Source organism: Phalacrocorax aristotelis, chromosome 6 (genome assembly GCF_949628215.1).
Source record: "Phalacrocorax aristotelis chromosome 6, bGulAri2.1, whole genome shotgun sequence".
NCBI classification, from domain to species: Eukaryota; Metazoa; Chordata; class Aves; order Suliformes; family Phalacrocoracidae; genus Phalacrocorax; species Phalacrocorax aristotelis.
Genome location: NC_134281.1, coordinates 31,364,043 through 31,378,024, shown reverse-complemented (window position 1 = coordinate 31,378,024; position 13,982 = coordinate 31,364,043). Strand labels below are relative to the sequence as shown.

The 13,982-nt window shown below is 51.6% G+C and overlaps 1 long non-coding RNA gene across 1 annotated transcript in view; it reads left to right on the top strand.

Moving 5' to 3' along the window:
• The window catches only part of LOC142058889 (uncharacterized), an 87,164-nt gene that overhangs the window by 64,837 nt on the left and 8,345 nt on the right, over window positions 1-13,982 (top strand). The window lies entirely within an intron of this gene.

Sequence of the window (13,982 nt, the reverse complement as noted above, 5' to 3'; positions counted from 1 at the left end):
GGTCAGCCAACAGGGAGCACAGGGCTTTATTTGGCTTCACTCTGCTGCCTGGAGGCTTCCTCAGAACTTACAATTTTCTGAAATAATTCCTCTGTTGTTACAAGGGCCTGGGAAATTCATGGAGCTGCTAATCTTCCTCATTTGCTTCCTGTGCCATGTTTGAGTGGTGGTTCTTCCTTGGGCTAGTCCTGCAGCCTGGGGCATGGCCATGTGTCCAGTCCCTTTGGTCTAACAGAAGCACTGGAATGGAGATCCTGGGTAGCTCCTGGATGTCCTGAGCCACTCTTCTGAGCTGTCCTAAGCCTGGGGAGAGGGCAGGCAGTAAAAAGGAGACTTGCTCCCCTCATCTGGGAGCTGACTCAGCAGGAAGAGCCCCTTAGAGTCCATTCCCTTGGCTGATGGCTGCTGAAGTTTTGGGATGTGTTGGCTGCACCCCAGAGGATATGAGTGCTGGTGCCCACTTCCGTGGTGCATCCGCAGTGAGTGGGCTAAAGCTGGGTTGAGGGCTCAAAGCCCACACATCATTAAGGCTCTAGCCTGGGAAAGGTTTAAACTAGAGCTGTGTATTTTAATGGGTGGTGTTTGCCGGGGTCAAGGCTGTGTGGTTTGGCTTTTTGACTGGCAGCTGGGTACTGGATTTCAGAGCAGGCTTTCCATTGCAGGGCGCAGAGGCTAATACAGCATCTGATGTTTGGCTTTAAAGAAAAAAGGACACATGTCTCCACACCCCTCTTATTAATTGTAAACATGTCCTGCCAGTTTGGGAATGGATGCCATAAATTTAAATGAAGATTGAGCCAGCATGGGACAGGCTTAAGAAGTCCAGATGATGTGTGTAAGCCAGGCTTAGCATCTCCTCCTGATTGCTCCATACTATGCAGCTTGACTCCACTGACTTCGGTGGCTTTTCCTCCTGGCTCGCCTCCTTGTGATGGGAATTGGACTGCACGTAATTGAAAAGGATGGGGCATCTGCCAGCAGATTGCGAGTCACATTCCCCTTGGCAGCTTGAGCTTGCTGGTGGAGGACAGGGGATACAGGCTGGGGCAGACACCTGTGTGGGGGGAGGCGAGCAGCCTTAGCATCACAGACATCCCAAATCCATCTCCATCTGAAGCTCTCTGGATGCAGCTCCCTGTTGCACAGGGGTTGCCCATGACCAGAAGGGGACTGATGTCTCCAGCTGCTGTTGCATGAGCAGTAATTTGCTCTCATTTGTGATCTCCCCCTTGCTGGCACCAGGACAGACTTGTGAATAACTGCTGCTCTGAGCAGCTTTCTGAACCAAGGACTTGATCTTGAAAAGCATCCTGTGATCTGGCTGGCTGTTGCTGACCCTGGGCTTTGTGCCACCATGTCTCTCTGCTCAAGCATCAGTCAAGAGAAGCCGAGGGAGGTAAAAGGCTCCTGGGGTTTGCACGATCCCGAATGCTAACAAGAGCTCCGTGTACACCAATGTACAGCGGGCCTGGGTGTAAGGCCAGTGATCAAGACGGGAAGATATTGTAAATCCGGCACCTACAAAGATGTGGGGAACAAAGCGGGGCAGGATCTGCATTTCAAAGAGCATTGTTTCTGTAACCTTGCAGGGAGCGGAGGTGCCTGCCTGCCTGCTGCCAAGGCAGAGAGATGAAGCTGTTTGAACTATGGTCTCTGGGAGCCTGGAACCACCGGCTCCACATTCAGGGCATAGTTAAAGGAAAGCTTTATAACCCCGCACTAATTGCATGGCCCTGAGCCTAGGAGGTGGTGCCTCCTGGGCATGGCTCTGCTTAACATGGGCTGCATCAGGTGAAGATGTCTTGAAATCAGGCTTTGCTTTCGAGTGTACATGGTTCCTCACCTGGCCACTAATGACAGAAATGTCCCTGCTACTGAATCAGGGCTGGCCATGCCAGTGCTAGGAGGTCCTCCTAGGGAGAGCTAGGTCATACCTTAAAAAGCCTTTGGTCCAGGCATGAGAGGCAGCCATAAGAGTAGGAGGTGAAATAAAATCTAGTGTTGCTGAAATGATTTGGTTTTGTCTTCCAGTTATAGCAGCGATTGAGTTGGGAACGACTGGACAAAGCCAGAGCTCCAGCCTGGCCACAGTTGCTGGACAAGGTGGCCTCCTTCACTGCATACGGCTTCCTTAAAAAGGATTGGGGTTGTGGGGTTTCTGGCTGTGAATTGGTTTTTTTGTTGGTATTTTCTGGAAGGAGAAATTCTAGAGGGTAAGTGGTTTTGGGCTGTGCAATACAATTTTTATTTCTCTGTGTTGGCCAACTTGGTGGGAGATGGGGCATCTCCTCCCCAGTGCTAATGGCTGCCATCTCACACCCAGAGCACCTGTTTCACTGGGAGAAGAGGGAGCATCAGCAAATCCCAATTTCTGAGTGACTCCAGCCTGCCCTGACTGGCATGGGTTTGTGACAGGCTCGGTTTGTGGATGTCCCCAGGTGACAGACAAGCAGACCTCCATGTTCCTTGGCAGCCCTGCTGACATCCAGACCCTCAGAGCCCAGACTGGGAGCAGGATCCTGATTCCTGGCTTGTGTTGAAACCTTGCATGCATCAAAGGGCCTGGAAGGAGGGGCAGTTATAGGGGGAGATGCTTCCTCTAGGAGGCAAAACAAAATAGAGCAAGGTGGTGGCTGGACATAGCAAATAAGACAGTTTGATGTCCCCCACCCCCACCACCAAATCGAGTGAGGAGCAAGGATGGTTTTTATGAAGAAAACTGTTCTGTGTTTGTCTAGGTCAGTCACCTCTCTGGGTCACCAGTGTGCAGTTATTTACGTATCAGAGGGCACCATTAGGGCAAAAAAACAAAAAGAAAGAATAATCCTATCTGTGCCACTCAAAACACCTCAGTTCAGTTGGGCCGTGGTCCAGAAAAGCACTTAAGCGTGCATGAATGCCTCCCCGGGCAGCAGTGTGTGGCATCCCTGCCCTGGGCAGGTCAGCAGGGCTTTTGCTGTCGATGTCAGGAGCCAGGTGTCACAGCGAAGAGCCGGGGAGGACCTTGCTCTTGACCCCTGCCTTTACAGCATCCTCCTGAGATCCTCTGCAAGGTAGCCCCTCTTGGTGATTCCTGATTTGATTGTGGCTGAGCCTGGGCTGGAAAGGTACTATATTTTAATTTTTGCTCCTTAACTAAGTGACTCTGCCTATGAGAAATTGAAGCCTTCCGAAATGAGGACTTGCTCCTTCCTACTGGGATGACTGGAGGCCTGCAGGATTTTACCCTGAGGCAGAACATCTTTTTTCAGAAAAACAGATACTTTGGTATTGCTGGGATGTAAAAGCAGAGTCCTTTGGTCACAGGACCAGCCTTAGGCCGGTCTCACTTTCAAGGCTGCATTTACAGTCTTGCTTCTGGACCTATGGAGACCTCAAGCCCAGTTGCCAATACTGGTGTGGCTGTGGGACCTGTATGAGGCTCTCTTGGGAGCAGCAGAGCCCTTTATGTGCCTCTCCAAAATGCCCACATCAGCAGGAGGCTGGGGGTGGGATGGGAATCCTTTGTCTCAAAGGACTTCTAGAGGTGGCAGAAGAATGGTGAGCAGCCTCACAGCTGAGACCAGAGCTGGACCCAACGTGGACACCACGGGGCTAGGCTGCCCCGCTCTGCTGTGACAGGGCACGTGGCTGAGGACTGATCCAACATAGGGGATCCCACCTCGTACTGTCTACTGGCGTGCAGGGCGTCACATTATCAGCATGCATTTACGCATTTGCTGTTTTACAAACCTTGGCTGGGTCATTAACGGAGGAAGGAAGTAAAAAAGCAAGGGCTTCAAATGGATCCCAATGGGATTCCCTGTAGCAATTAGCTTTATACTTGAAAACGTATTTCCAATCTTTACTGCCTGCTCTCTATATTTGAAATAATTTTCTATCCAATAAACCTTAGTAGCCCCCAAACATAATTTTAGTGATGCATTAATTAACAGCAAGGCAACCTGATGGTTCAAAAGCTGAGCAAAACCCAATGCATATATTAGGCAGCGAGGCAGTATTCCTGGGATGCTCACCAGGGCAGTGTGCAGATGCAAGTGCTTTATATAGGACATTACCTAAGGCCCGGATGGCAGGAGTGGAGGGCAGTCTAGGTTCTTGGTTGCTGATGGGCACCTTCTGCATTGGATAACCCTGCTGGAATTTGGGACGTACATCTCTCTTGCGGAGCTTTTGTCTTTTAGTCCTTCATAAAGAATAGTTTTGGCTAGGTTAGGCTTAGGAAGATCTCTAAACCTAAAAACCCCCCACTTAACATTCCTGGTGCCTTGTGGCAGGGAGTTTCAGGGGTTAGACACGTGTAATATATCCCCTGAGCTGTTGTGCAATCAGCCGCCTTCCCTTTGATTTATGTCCCTGTGGGTGCATTAACCAGCAGGGCTAGCTGAAAATCCCTGGTGACTCCTTACCCACAGCTCCCTTGGCAGTTATTCATGCTGGAGGGAAGCACAAGCCTTTTGGTGCCCAGTTACTTCTGGGGGTGCAAGCCCTTTGGTCAGAGCTTGTGAAGTCTCCTGGGCTGGGGAAGGCATCAGGGAGGGGGGGAATATGGATTCACTGCACCATGCAGATCTGATGCATGTAAAGCTGGGCTCCCTTGGGCCCAGTTAACCCAGTCCCAGGTTGCTCTGTGACCTGCTCCCATCCAGCTTCTGCAGAGCATTAGCAAGGATGGGGGGGAGCATTGCCAAGGAAGCTGGATCTGCTCCTTGTGGGGCTTTACCCAGGTAGGTCTGGAGCCCACAGTGGACTGGTGGAGAATGATGCACTGGTGTGATACCTTCATCGGGTCTCAGCTTGCCACCTGGGAAATGCCAGCTAGTAGCTGGCAGTGACTGTGAGGATGGGGCCCCTGCTGGTTGCCACGACGAGGAGGCAACCAGAGCACTGATCCAGTCTTGCCTGGTCTCTGTGTGCGAGCTAAGCTTGTAATCTCCTACTTAACAAAATATGGGAGGTAGCATTACAGGCTGCTGCCACTATCTGGGTTTTCAGCTATTGCGGGCTCATCCTGCTTTATCTGTTGCATGTGAAATATCCCATGTAAAACTACACAAAGCTACTGTAATCCTTCCTAAAGCCACCTTGCCCTTCCGTGCGAATATTATATTAGATGATATGCTTATTAAACTCACTCAACAGAAGTTTTACTTCCAGCTGGTGGTGATAGTCTTGAAATGCCATTAAGGTAATAATTATATCACATTGTCCTTGATCCAGCTTTGGGGTGGTAATTGTTCACACCTGCTGCTGGCTATTTAAACAATAGTAGATGAAGGGGTAGGGTTGTGGCGTAGTGGGTGGTGTGATCTCAGCTAGATAATGTGCTGGGCATGGGAGACCCATGCTGGCTCGCTGGGGATGCTTTGTCACTGCTCTTTGCCGCTATGCTAGTCCCAGTCAGAGCACTGCTCCCAGGCAATCCCAGAGCTCTACCAGCTATCCGCTAGGATGGTCTGAAAAAAGGGGAGAAGGCATAGGAGGTGTGGGTGTGGGTCCTGGGACACCTCTTTGGCACCTGCTCTCTGCTAGAGGACCCTCCTGACCACATATGAATCAGTGTCTCTGTCTGGGGCTGGATGATGGGTGGGAGGTTCCCTGTCCCTCCCTTGCACATCTGGGTTGTCCCCATGCCTTGGAGACAGTGATGGTGACGTTTAATTCCTTCATAAAGTGCCTTGAGTTCTGCTGGCAAACTGAGTGATGCAAACTTCACACTCAGAGGAGGAGAAAGGGAAGGGAAGTCTTTGAAATGAGGCTGCTGTGTCTCATTCTTCATATCCATGGTATTGTTGGATCTCCCTCTGGTTTGCCCGGTCTATGAAAAACAGCTGGTTGGCCAAACCCTTGTGCTGGAGGTAAGGGACAGAGCCACGGATGTCACTTCGCTCCTGGTTCCTCCACTCAAATATAAGGCTGAATTAACGTCAGTTATTTCTATGATACTTATATGGAACTTGCTCCTAGCAATTCCACTTAAATATTGGGGGGTGGGAAGTTGCAATTTTAAATTTAGCAAAATTGCAATAGGTGGTTATTTTATGAGTCAAATGAACTCTATTTATCCTCCAGTCAAATGTAAGCCCACTGCTTATCACTCATCCCCCCGCATTCTGCCACAGCCCTACTGAGATGATCTGTTTACCTGTAAGCCCTGTGAGCCTAGAATGTGTTGCTTCCTGGGTTATAATTGGATTTAGCAGAGATGAAAGCTTCCACTCACTTTGGTATTGAGTAAGAGCAGAGCACAACCTGACATCCTGGTCCAACAGAATTTGTAAGGCTAAAGACTCCGAAAACTTGTTGAAGTGTCTCCCTGGACGGCAATGGCCTTTACTTCTAGTGAAGAAATCAGTTCAGAATTTGCATGAAATGGGATTGCTGTGAATGACTTTGGTTGCCAGCCTGCCAGCTGGAGCAGGAGGCATCCTCCTTCTGCTTTGGCCTCAGTGAGATACGAGGGAGTCTTCTATGCTGCTGGGAAGCCTGGAGAGGGATCCCACCTCTCCTGAACAACTGTGGAGGGAGATGTGTGGTAGCACCTAGTGTTATGTAGAGGAGTTTGTGGTTCTTGAATGTTACAAAGGAGCCCCAGGAGGACATGGCAACCCAACCTGGCTGTACCCCTCCTTTCAAAGGTGGGATTTTAGTCTTCCAGAAGCCATGATGAGCTTGTTCATAGCAGCACTCCACCAAGGCTGGGTCTTGCTCTTGTGCTGTCTTGGAGCTGATGTCTGAGTGTGGACATGATCCCAACCACTATGAAGTCAGTAAGGATCATTGTCTCATTGCTGGGAACTGGATCAGGAAATTACACCCTGGCCGGGGTGGGTGGTTATTGCCTTCCTGGAAAGTGTAAACCAGGAGTGACAAGCCAGGAGAGTTCCTTATGGCTATGGGATGAGGCAGCACTTCATTCCAGAGGTCAGTGTGAAATGCCGCATGCCCATTAGCTGGTATGAGTCTCTCTAGTCTGTAGCAGAAGAAAATGATCTGGTAACTGATTCCTGGATGCAGCTGGCTGGATGGCCACTGAGATAATTTAAAGGGCATTCAGACCACCTTCCAGGTCCTCAAACCTCTCTAGCCCTGGTGGCTGCACAGCAGGTAAGGATCTCTAACCCCATCGTCAATGCCAGGTTGAAATGGTGGCACATGTCTTTAGGAACCTCTAGGTGGGCCCCAGCTCAGCCAAAAGAATTAGGTTTTGGGGCTTCGTGCCTTTGCTAATGTGTCCTGCTGTCTCCAAGGCTGAACCACCGGCTGAAGGTGATGATGTATGCTGACACAGAGGTAAACAGATGGGCATGCCATGGCCCTGGGCTCCAGTGTTGGGCATCCTGTCCTCTGCCTTCAGCTTCCCACCTCTCTGAACCTCTGGAGAGCAAGCTGCTGGCAGACGTCTACCATCAGTCATGGATGCGGAGTAATCAGCTGGGTTAGCATGACACTAATGTAAATTTAAATCCTTCTTTTGCTCTCTCCACTAGCAGCCCTGTATCTTCAGGAAGAAAGAGAATGGGAAACAACTTTTTTAATGAAGTAGAGCATTTAAATTCTCTTTATATTTTGTCCTATCTGGAGCTCTTTACCCAAATGAAGCAGAAAGCATTTACAGCTGTATTTTCCATCACACCAACCAAGGAATATATTCATTTGCAGTAACATGGCACTCAATGAAGTGGAAAATAAGCTCCCAAAATTGCACTCACTATGAAATGGTCTCAATAACTAGGAAAAGCAAGTTTGGATTCCACTGACCAGTCAATTTGGTTATGATAAAAATTAATTTGGTTGAACACCTGAGCTGTGGCAGAGTAGAGGCTTGGCCCTGAGATAGCTCTGCTTGGGACTGGGCTTGGGTCTGCCTCCTCTGCTGTAGCTCCCCCTGCTCCTGCTCTTGGCTTCACGTGCCCAGGAGACCTGGCTGAGACCCCAGTGCCTCCAAGGGCTGGCCATTGGCAGCACATGGATGCATGGCAGCTGATGCCCCATGCATCCTGCTCCACATCTGCCACATGGCCGCAGGAGAGGACAATGCCAGTGCCGTAGCAGTGCTGTCCCACAGAGGCAGCGTCGCTGCCCGAGGCCACCATGCACAGGCCAGGCATACAGGAGTTCCCTGCGAGTGGCAGGCTGCGAGCAGAGGAGATGTAAACGGTTTCTCCTTCCTTCTGCAGCGACCCAAGGAAGACGTGAGCAGAGCATTAAGCAGGTACTGACTGAACACCAGTGGGGGGTTCTGCTAATTGCTTGTGATGTCTAGTCCAACTCCATCGGCACAAGCAACAATTGCTGCTGGAAATGCAATTAATAATTAAGCACCCGGCGCTGGCAGGTGTCAGCAGGAATCCGCGGGGCCTGGCATCCCCTGTGTTGACATCTCCCTCTGCCTGCTTGGGAGCAGGCAGCGCCAGGCAGGGTGCAGCCCTTTGCTGCCTGGATCAATACTCAGTGAGATGCAGATTCATGCCTTGAAGAAATAACTTGCTGGTGGTATTTCCAGTGCACGGATGACGGCTGCCTGCCATCGGGGCTGTAAGCAGCGGGATAGGGGCCAAATGCTGCCTGCCCAGCTGTCGGGACCTGTGTGTAGTTCCCTGTTAGCATTGCAGAGGCTCTTCCCAGCTTGATCGATCCCTGCCAAGGATGTTCTATGAGCGTTTTCCATCCTTGCTGTATAGACGGAGTGACTTTGGGTGGATACAGCTTGGCAGCGCTTCTACGCAGCATCGAAGACCAGGCGCGTCCCCCCTCTGGGGCTGGCACAGCCACCTCAGGGGTGACCCGGGTGGCTGGGCTGCAGGTGGCTGAGTAATGATGCCCTGTCCCAGAAAAGGAGGAGGCTGGCTCTGTCCCTGGGCAGCATGTCTCCCAGCTGGGGGTGATGGCACACAGCAGAGCCATCCCAGTCCTGGCTGGCAGAAAGCAGCACCTTGATGCGTTGAAATGTCTTGCTGAGATGTCCTCCTGGCTCACTGCAATCTCGGGACCCCCCTGCATTCCCACTCGCAGGTCAGCCAGCATTGCTTTCACTTGCAGCTTCGGCTGCTGCTTGTGATGACTTACAGCCTTCTTCAAGCTGGCTTTTATTTTTAATTACATTTTGCCTCTGAAGATGGGCTGCTTTGCTGGTTCATTTTTTTCCCTGCGCTTTTTTTCTTTTCCCTTTTAAAGGCCAACAGACTTTAACCTCCTCGAGAAATTGCTTCGGCTTTTAGGAGGGTGCAGAGCCTTTTCCCTGCGTAGCAAAATGTTGATTTCCTACCACAGGGCTGAGTGATGGTGGTTCCCTTATTAAACTGCACTTAGAGGCAACGACTGTCAGGCAGGGATGGAGAGCTTCTCCGATAAGTTGGAGCTATTCATTATTAAATTATCTTAATTCACTTGAACATCTCATTTTCATTGAATTAGATGAAAAATGCTCAAAGGCAGCTGCTGAGGCTGCCAGGAGCAGTGTGCAAATGTCACTGCTGTCCTTTCCACCTGCACCGGTCACATCTGACCCTTTCTATGGGCTGGTGGGGACCTCATGCCTGGGGTAAATCTCCTGGAGGTAACTGGGGAGTTGCACCAGCTGATGGCCTGACCTTGGTGATCTAGACTCACCAGCTTTGAGGGATCAACTCCACCGGGGAATAAGGTTGCATGTCGTCAGGGCTGATCTCTACCAGCTTGGGAGGGGTGACCAAGGTGAGTGTTCCCAGCAAGTAGGGGCTGGCGTGATCACTGGTGGGAGAGAGGGCTGCCCCAGTATTTCAAAGGCTGCATGTCTTGCTGGGGGGGCTGCAGTTGGGCTTGGCTGAGTTTTGCTTTAAGCATGGCTTAAAGGACCCTTGCAGGGTATGTGAGCTCACCCAGGATGCCCAAGAAGCTGTGCTGCTGGTGCAGGCAAGAAGCAGGCAGGTAGCATGAGGCGAGCAGCAGGGGCTTGGGCATAATGCATATCGCAGTACAGGCAGCAGTGAGCTGGCTTTGCCTGCGCCCATCTGAGGGCAGACAGTGTGTGGCATGGGGGCTTTTGTCACCTGCATCACAGTGAAATGGATGCAGGAGCTGCCTGGGGCTGACCAGGTCTCAGCCTGCCTAGAGGGGCTGCCTCTCAGTGTTGGGTTGTTTGGTCGTCTTATCAATGGCAACAACCCTGTCCTTTTTCTGCCACCTAAGAAACAGCTTTCTCCTCCTGCCACTGCCCCTTCCCCACCTTCACCCCTTTTTATCACTGCCTTTTCAGGCCACGTTGCTGGGCACTCAAAAGCTGGGCATAAGGGCATGGCTTCCACTTAAACATGAAGCCAGCCTGACTCTGGGTGCTCTTGAGAAACACCAGCAATGGCACCAGCTCCCTGCCTGCCTATCCCTGCAGAGGGCTTTATCCCTGTTCCTGCTGCCCCCGCCCTGCCTGGGCAGCAGCATATTCCCCCTCAGGGTAGCCACCAGCAGCATCAGGCCCAGCTTTAGCTTTAGCCCTCAGTTGCAGATGAGCTGTTGGATATTTTTGTGGGAGGATGCCATCTGGCTGCCTGATCTCTCCGCTTTCACCTTGGCATGAGTAGCTGGCACCCAGCCCCATCGCTCAGTACTGAGCCAGGGGGCTGCTGTCTGGGCTTGCCAGCTCTCAGCTCTTCAAGGGGTTTTGTGGAGCCTGAGCTGATTTAAAGCTGCCCTCTAGGAACAGGAGGCTTTTGTCTTGAGGCAAAAGACCTTGGACATAGCACACTGTGCCCAGGCATCACTGATCTCTGTCCCAGTCATATGTAAATATGCATCTTTCCCTAGGAGAGCTCAGAAGTAGGACACCTGGCTGCTACTCAACCCCAAATGCTTCAGGAGCAGCCTACAACCTCACTGGTCAGTGAAAATCCCTTTTCTTTGCAGCCCTGGGTGCCGTGAGGTCATTCACACCTTGTACCTGCAGCTACCATCTTGTTCCCAGTGAGGAACTGCTGGCCCCTTGGATCAGCTCCTCAACAACTGTTGCTTTTCCTCGCCAGTAAATCTCACCCGAAGAAGCTGCTTTGATCAATGCACTTGGATTTCAGCCTTCAGCCTTGATCAAGGCAGGGGGAGGGATGAGAGCTAGTACTCCCAGGCTCTTTGGGGACGGTCTAGAAAATGAAGCTCATTCTCCAAGAAATAACCTGCTTCAAAGTAAGAGGCGGTGCTGTCAGAATAAGAGTGAACCAGACAGGTGGAGGAGGAGGAGGAGGAGGAGGAAGGCTGCTGGGTTCCCAGGGCCCCAGCTGGGCTGGGCCACATGTGGGTCTAGTGGGGACAGTGATGGTGTCATTGCTGTTGGGCTGGATAGCTGCTGCTGGGTGAGGGCAGGAAACTGTAGCTTGGGAGGTATGGTGGAGAGGGGGACCTACACCAACCCCTATGCTTAATTCTGCTGCAAACCTGATTTTCGCTGTGCATTAGCTCTTCGGCTCCCCTACCTTCCCCAGCCTTGGGGACCTGGGGTCAAGAAAGTTTTCAGAGCTGAGAAGGGGCTGTATTTCCTTCCTTGGGTCAGTTGTTTCCTCCCAGTCTTTAACTGGTGGATATGGTGCTGCAGGTCAGGTGTTAGGGACCTGAGGACAGCTCTGGGACAGGAGCAGAGGGGGAAACAGCATCCCCTCCTTGCCAGCCATGGTCTGACCATTTAAGCCATAAGCTCTTTGTGTTGGATGGAGGGATGTATAGACACCACTCTAGGTTTGATCAGATCAGAGCTTCCTCTTAATGGTAGTTAATAGCGAGGAAGAGACATCCAGGGGCTCACTGGCTTTGTTTCCCCCACCAGTGTACAGCGGAATACTGTATCCACAGCACCGGCAAGCATGGGCCCTTCCTCTGTGGGTTGCATTCCCCAGGAGGGGAGCAAAGGACCAAGCACGGATGCAGAACCTGGAGGTCCCCGTGAGCTCTGGCCAGAAATTGCCCTCCAGCACCAACATTGCAGACCTACTCATTCTTCTCCTCCATTTCTGATCCTGTTCCCTCTTCTCCCTCTTCTCCCACTGTTACCTTCCTCAGGTGCGCACACACGCATGCACTCTCGCCTTTTGTTTCAGCTACAGATGGTAGGCAGAAAAACCAGCCAGCCAGATGTGTTTTTCATAGCTCCCAAGCCAGGCATAACTAAACATTTACATTTATTACCAATTAGAGGGGAAACAGACTGTAGTTTTATGTACTGTATGTGTCTGGATATATTTTTGTTTGTGACCTTACTTACACTCCCCCAGCAACTCAGTCTCTCTTGGTTAGGAGCAAAACCCTGGAAAGCATCCACGGCATCCCTCCCAGCATCCCATCTCTCTGCAGTTAGGAGATGACATGGATGCTGTAGCAGCCCCTGATGCTCTGTGGGCACCAGCCACTTTGCAAGTGGCTGCAGAAGGTCTGCACAGGGTGGTTTGCTCCAGGAGGATGCTGAGCATCCCTGGGGACACTGGTCTGTCAGTTGCCCTGGGGCAGGGATCGCTGTGTTGCCTGGTCTCTGGTGGGAGCTGTGCCCATTAACCCTGTGTACGGATTTCTACATGGCACACTGTCAATTTATGGCGCACGAGCACACGAAGCCTGCAGCTGAGCCAACATCACAACAGCTTTTTAGTGATGATGCTTGAGCCAACAGCAAAATGCAAACAAATCCATAACCGACCTTCGGGCCTTGCTGAGAGTGGGAAAAGGGGTGGAATAAAATGTGTGTGGTGGCGGTGATGCCCCGTGCCTGGTCGCTAAGGAACTGATGTCCTAATGAAGATTGGATCCTGTCTAGCGATGCTCCAGCCCCAAGGTGGTCACCACAGTACAGTGCCATTGCACTGCTGCTTGCTCACCTCTGAGAGGGCAGCAGCTTAACCAGAGCTGGTTTGAGCTGCCGGAGCTCAGGACAGGGTTAGCATGTAACCAGCTAGCCTTGGAGAGACTGATGGACTCCCAGCCATGTGGGGACATTCTATGGGGATACAGGGTTTGCGCTACTGGGACATTAACTCTCAATTCTGCCTCAGGGCAATGGTTAAACTGCAAAGAAAAAAAACTCAGTCACCTTCTTCAGGCCACAATCCCCTCAGCAAGAGATGAAGAGAGAAATGTGTGATGAGGCCAGGACACATTGGATAAGTATTCTTTAAACGAGGTTGTCCCACATCCACCCTAACAGTGGGAATGTGCCCACCCAATGCAACCCCCACAGCAGCCCAGCAAGGGCTCCGCCTGTCCGCACCTCCCCCATCCTCCCCCCCCACTCCCAGCAGGTACCTCAGCCATCGATTCAAGCTGCAACATCCCAATTCCTTCCTCGCTCCTGCTTTTTTCCCCAGAGGGTGCCCTGAACCCTCCAGCAATCATGTCTGAAGCTCACCTCTGGCTGCGATGCCTGGATCCTTGTGCCCACCTCTGCCGTTGCTCAGGCAACAACCTCTGGGTTGGATGCAGGGCTTTATTTCCCTCCTCTCTCCAGGATACTGCTGCTGGGGAAGCATTCCAGGTATGGAGGAAAAGCCACGGGCAATGCCGTACAGTGGTTGTGTGTATCCCTCTGGCATCCCTGGGAGCAGCCAGAGTGATTTATCCATCATGGGGGGGCTTTAGAAATGCAATATGTTATTAGCAGCTTATTAAACTGTTCAAACAGGTGATTAAGAGAGGGGCAGTGTTGCAGCATGGCATGGCAGCTGATGCAAATCAAAGCAGGGTGTGTGCGGGTTTTCTACCTGAGCAGGGAGAGCCGTGGCCTGTCATGGCCAGAGGGCCAAGGCTGGCTCTATGAGGCAAAGAAGAGGAATAAATAAAGCTGAGAAGCTGAAGCAGCAGGGTATGAAGGGCCGCAGTATTTTGGCAGAGCTATCAGAGAGCAGAAGGGACCAGCCCTGGGGTGGAAGTGGTTCAACCCAACCTCAGCCCATGGAGTACCTGTTACTTGTGGCCATCTCATGGAGGGCAGCATCCTGCCTTCATTTAGACGGGAGCCACCAGGTACAGGCAGG